Source organism: Triticum urartu, chromosome 2A, assembly GCF_056163025.1.
Source record: "Triticum urartu cultivar PI428250 chromosome 2A, HENAU_Tu73, whole genome shotgun sequence".
Classification (NCBI taxonomy): Eukaryota; Viridiplantae; Streptophyta; class Magnoliopsida; order Poales; family Poaceae; genus Triticum; species Triticum urartu.
The window spans coordinates 248,683,686-248,690,109 of NC_141874.1; the positions used below are offsets into that span (position 1 = coordinate 248,683,686).

The following is a 6,424-nucleotide window of genomic DNA, read 5'->3' on the forward strand; positions in this document are numbered from 1 at the left end:
TTTTATAGCAGGGACAACCCCCCTTAGCTAGGTGTGAAAATGGTTTCAAAAGTAAGAAGGTTTGCATGACTTTCTTGGGTGAATAAGCAGTCAACTTTGGGAGTTGTTGCAGAGCTCCTCGGAAATTCGCGAAGTCTTGACAGCCTGGACACCTTCCACGAGAATGACTAGAACTTTTGACTCACAACTCCAAATGATGTGAGGTTTTTTGAATTGGAAAGATAATTTTATGTAGCTTCTGTTGATGTACCCCTATGGCCCCGTCTCTCCATAACATGGGTGTGCCACACAAAAACATCAGAGGTAAAAACTGACAGCATCAGCTTCACTTGCAACTTGTTTTCTCCAAACTTGTTCCTCCAAAGCAGTTGCTTCAAGAGCTCATAGGTTGTTGGATTGCTTCCATGTTATAGCTAAGTTCAACCAACAACAATGGAGATGAAAGCATAGTTGTGTCATCAAGGTTACAAGGTAAACTTAAGTTAGCGTTCACCTGGTCACTTATTTGTTTCGCACGACTTCTTTTGTTTGGACCTATAATTGTTGGAGACTTGTCGATGGTTGTGGTGTCCTCATCTTCCTCCCCCTCTTGAAGAGGAGTCGTCCTCGACTCTGATAGTCCAAAGTATGGAGAGAGGTCGGACACATTGAAAGTTGGACTATCACCATAATCCATCAGAAGGTCAATCTTGTAGGCATTGTCATTGATCTTCGCAAGAACTTTGAATGGACCATCTCCACGTGGATGCAACTTGCATTTGCGTTGATCTGGGAAACGATCCTTCCGTAGGTGTACCCACACAAGATCACCTTCTTCAAACAACACCTTCTTTCTTCCCTTGTTTGCTCGTTTTGCATATTGTTCAGTCATCTTCTCAATATTTTCCTTGGTCTTCTCATGAATTTTCTTCACGAAGTCAGCACGCTTACTTGCATCAAGATTGGTTCGCTCCTACAATGTTACAGGAAAAAGATCTATGGGAGCAGCAGGTTTGAAACCATAAACAATTTCAAAAGGACAAATTTTAGTGGTCGAATGTACTACCCCGTTGTATGCAAACTCCACGTGGGGAAGACATTCTTCCCACATCTTCAATTTTTTCTTTAAAACTGCTCTCGGCATCATGGATAGCATGCGGTTGACAACTTCAGTTTGTCCATCGGTTTATGGGTGGCATGTAGTGGAAAAGAGAAGCTTTGTCCCTAGCTTTGCCCACAACGTTTTCCAAAAATAGCTCAGAAACTTGGTGTCACGATCTGAAACAATAGTGCGTGGTACTCCATGTAGCCGCACGATTTCCCTGAAAAACAAATCAGCAATGTGTGAAGCATCATCGCTCTTATGACACGGGATAAAATGAGCCATCTTGCTAATCCTATCAACCACAACAAAAACTGAATCACTTCCCCTCTTAGTGTGTGGTAATCCAAGAACAAAATCCATTCAAATATCTTCCCAAGGTGTACTAGGAATGGATAAGGGCGTATAAAGTCCATGAGGATTTAAACGTGACTTAGCTTTGCGGCAAATCTCACAACATAGTATGTAGCGCTCAACATCACGCCTCATCCTTGGCCAAAAGAAATGGTCAATCAGCAGACTCTCAGTTTTCTTTGCTCCAAAATGTCCCATGAGACCACCAGCATGAGCCTCCTGCAAAAGCAACAAACGAACAGAGCAATCTGGGATGCACAATTTGTTAGCTCGAAACAAGAATCCATCATGCAAGTGAAACATTTCCCAACCTTTCCCCTCACTACACTTTGAGTGTGGTTCAGCAAAATATGGGCCATTGGCATACAATTCTTTTATGCTTTGCAACCCAAGAATTTTAGTATCAAGTTGTGAGAGTAAAATATGGCGTCTAGACAAAGCATCAGCAACAACATTGTCTTTTCCTTTCTTGTACTTGACAATATAGGGAAAATATTCTACGAATTCACTCCATTTTGGCATGTCTAAGGTTCAGTTTTTGTTGACCCCTAAGGTGCTTTAAAGATTCATGGTCAGAATGTATCACAAATTCTTTAGGCCACAAATAATGTTGCCATGTTTCCAAAGATCTCACAAGTGCATATAATTCTTTGTCATAAACTGAATAATTTAGAGTTGGACCACTTAGCTTCTCACTAAAATATGCAATAGGCCTACCTTCTTGCATTAATACACCTCCAATACCCACACCACTTGCATCACATTCAATTTCAAAAGTCTTACCAAAGTTGGGTAGTGCAAGCAATGGTTGAGATGTCAATTTTTCTTTGAGCTCTTGGAAGGCCTTCTCTTGTGCATTTGCCCACTTGAAGGGAACATCTTTCTTGGTTAGCTCATTCATTGGGGCAGCAATGGTGCTGAAGTCCTTCACAAACCGACGGTAGAAGCCAGCAAGGCCAAGAAAGCTCCATACCTGGCTTACATTTTGTGGAAGCATCCACTCACGGATGGCCTTGACCTTCTCCTCATCTACCTCCACACCTTGACCTGAAACAACAAAGCCAAGAAACACAACTTTTTCTATGCAAAATGTGCACTTCTCCTTGTTAGCATATAATTTCTCCTCTCTTAGGACGGCAAGCACACACTGAATGTGTTCAACATGTTCATACAAAGTTTTGCTATAAATCAAGATGTCATCAAAGTAAACAACCACAAACATGCCAATGAACTTTCTAAGCACATGATTCATCAATCTCATGAAGGTAATAAGTGCATTTGTCAATCCAAATGGCATAACTAACCACTCATACAAAACAGATTTTGTTTTGAAAGCAGTTTTCCGTTCATCACCCTCTCTCATTCTTATTTGGTGGTAGCCACTTCGCAAGTCAATTTTAGAAAATATGGTGGAACCACTAAGTTCATCAAGCCTAGGTATTGGATGCCTATACCTCATGGTGATGTTGTTAATAGGCCTACAATCACAACACATTGGGGAAGATCCATCTTTCTTTGGTACTAAAAGAACGGGTACGGCACAAGGAGAGAGACTTCCCCTTACATAACCTTTGTTTAGTAGGCCTTCAACTTGTCACTGAATCTCCTTGGTTTCCTCCGGGTTTGTGCGGAATGGTGGTCGTTTCGGCAATGGGGCCCCTGGGACCAAATCAATTTGGTGCTCAATGCCTCTTTGTGGTGGCAGCGCTGGTGGTATCTCCTTGGGGAACACATCTTCATACCCCTGCAAAATTTCAACAACAACACTAGGAGCGGTGGAGGTTAATTCATTAGTAGAAAGAAAATTGTCCTTGTACAAATGTACAAAGAACACGGAATTGGGTTCTCTCAACTCTCGCATGTCCCTTTTCCTAGTCATCATAACTAATCCCTGTTTTTCCCATGTCTTGGTCAATTTAAGTTGTGGGGTTTTATTTGGCTTTGGATTCTCTCGCTCACTATGTTGGTGGATGTCACTCAAGTGTTTCTCGCTCACTCTCTCTTTCTTTTTCAGATCATCCATCAATATTTCTTCGGGTGTCAAAGGGAGCAAAGATATGCGCTCTCCCTCGTATTGGAATGAGAGACGATTAGTACGGCCGCTGATTTGCACATCATGATCATACAACCAAGGTCTTCCCAACAGCAATTGGCATGCTTGCATTGGCACCACGTCACATTCCACTTGATTCTGGTACTTCCCAATGGAAAACTGAACGGTGACAATGTTGCTTACTCGAAGTGTACCATAATCATTGAGCCATTGCATCTTATATGGACTTGGGTGCCTTCTTTGTTTCAGTCCCAACTTCTCTACCAAATCTAAACTTGCAATGTTGTTGCAACTGCCATTGTCAACAATAAGTCTGCAAACCTTGTGCTTGATGGTGCCACGGGTGTGAAAAATATTATGTCGCTGCCCTTTCTCTTCTCTAGCTGCATTAACACTAAGCACACGACGAGAAACAAAGCAATCTCCCATGTCGGCCTAAATATCACAACCACTCTTCTCGCCCTCTTCATCCTCATGATCATCCGATGCTCAATTATCTTCATGCTCACTCTCAGATTCCCATTGACCTTGTTCATTCACAAAGAGAACTCTCTTGTTTCGACATTCAGAAGAAATGTGACCATGCCCTTTGCACTTCCAACACTAAATATCTCGGCTTCGAGATGATGGTACAACCGTGGGGTTAGAGGTACTTCCAGCAGCACGCTTGTCCACATTCCTAAGGGCTGGTGATGATGGCGATGAAGCCGATGTTCGCCGGGTGGCAGTAGGGTGTGAAGTATGCTGAAACTAAGAACCACCATGAGAGGCACTTGGCTGCAACCTTTGCCATGGTGTGGTGGTGCGGTTATGAGATATCCGTCCATGACCACTCCACTGCACCTTCCTCTCTGTGAGCTTTGCTTGCTCCCAAATATCTTGTAGAGTGTTATAGGGAAACATCTCCACAAAATCAGAAATTTCATTTTCGAGAACATGCAAAAATCTTGCCATCTTTGACTCCTCATCTTCATGAATATGAGCACGAACCAACAACAATTCCATCTCTTTACAGTACTCATCCACCGTGCGCGTACCTTGGCTGAGACGCTGTAATCTGTTTCGGAGATCTCTTTGGTATTGTGAAGGAACAAACCTTCGCCTCATGGCTTGTTTCATCTCATCCCAAGTGTCAATGTGATCATGGCCTAGCAGCAGCTGATTTTCTTGTAGTTGATTCCACCAAGTGAGTGCGTAACCAGAAAACTCAACACAAGCAAGGTTGACTCTCTTCGGATCAGCAAGGTTATGGATACGAAAAATCTGATCACACTGCTCTTCCTAATAAAAATATGCATCGGGGTCTTCCTTTCCTGTGAACTTGGGGGCGTGCAACTTGATTCTTGCCATCTCATCTCGATCATGATGTTCTGCACGACGCCCATCTTCAGCAGCACGACGGTATGGGACACCATCATAATCATCAAAATCATCTCCATGACCACGAGCAACACGCTCATGAGGGTCATAGTAGTGCCCACGAGGACCATGCCCTCGCCCTCGAAGTTGTCCTCCTCGCTGCCCTCCATGAGCAGCAACACCACGCCCACGAGAAGCAGCCACATGTCCACCATGGCTGTTGTTATCATCCTCCAAGTCACCATCCACAGTAGCATGCACGGAATTTTCATCCCCAACTTGCTCAAGTGGGTCAATAGGGTGTTGTCGGTGTCGAACCCTATCGCCACCTTTTGGAGGTCGCTCGTGAAACATCCTTCCAAGGTCTCGAACCATGTTCTGTAATTCCTAAAAATCAGCACGTGTGACCAGGCCATCTTCTTCCCCATGGTTTTCTCCATGAACACTCGATCCAGATCCTGCCATGTTAGTAAGGCCAAAAGTGGAATATGATAATTTTGTGGAATCACACAACCTCACCTCTTACTCACCAAAGTTCTTATGAGTTCACATCAGATTGTGCTTCTCCCGGATGTGTTAAAGAGATTGCAAGACAGGGATCAAAGAACTAGCTTCGGTTTTTGGTGGAGCTCGGTGGGGTAAACAAAAAGGGGCTTGTGCTGAAATCAACTTGATGCAAACCAAGAAAAATATGTGGATGGATCTGCTGCAACTTTGCACCAAGATTGAAAAACACAACACGCAAGCTTTTGAAATTTTGTTCTATCAAGATGAAACTTTTGGATCTTACACAAGACTTTCTTTTTCTCTCTTGACTTTTTTCCACTCTTTTTTTTCTCTCTTTGATTTTTTGCCACTCTTTTTTAACTCTCTTTTTCCAGAGCGCAACAACCAAATCTGAAAGCAATTACGAAGATGAACTTGGTGCAGATCTAAAAGATGAAGAACATGCAAGGTATGCAACAACAAGATCTCAGCACCAACAAGGCTTGGATTTATTTTTGGTGGGGCTTTGGACTTCTAGGACAGAAAATATAGCTAGAAAAACACTCGATCTAAAGGGATGATAGCTAGATAAACTTGGATAACAAATCCTACCATGTCAACGAAGGCTCTGATGCCAGATGATAGGTGGGAACCTGATGAACAAGTTCACGCCCGAAGATGGCCCGATCTTCATGTGTAGGATCGAATCGGGAGGGATAACTAGCTGCAAGCAGCCGGGATAACTAGCTTTATACCTGCCAAGGTTGGATGCAACCCGTACGTTGGGGATGGCTGACCGAAGCTACAAGAACTCCAACCCGCTGTCCGAACAATCGCATAACCACAAACCGGGACTAATCCACACAAAATGGCCGGAACTGTAGAGCACGAACTAGGGGGAACCAGAGGCTCCTTCTCGCGAATCCGAATGATCTCACAAGAGCAAAGGTAGCAAGATCTCTCGGATCTCTCAAGCAGTCTTGCTGCATAAGCTTGTAGCTGAATGGTTTGACAAAAGGATTCCTAGAGGATGGGGGAGATGGGGTTTTATAGCAGGGACAACCCCCCCTTAGCTAGGTGTGAAAATGGTT

At 43.6% G+C, this 6,424-nt stretch overlaps 2 pseudogenes; both read right to left on the bottom strand.

The window, feature by feature from the left end:
• Window positions 1-373: 373 nt before the first annotated feature.
• On the bottom strand, window positions 374-3,917 carry LOC147984715 (uncharacterized; annotated as a pseudogene).
• Window positions 3,918-4,238: 321 nt separating this feature from the next.
• On the bottom strand, window positions 4,239-5,312 carry LOC147984716 (uncharacterized; annotated as a pseudogene).
• Window positions 5,313-6,424: the final 1,112 nt, after the last annotated feature.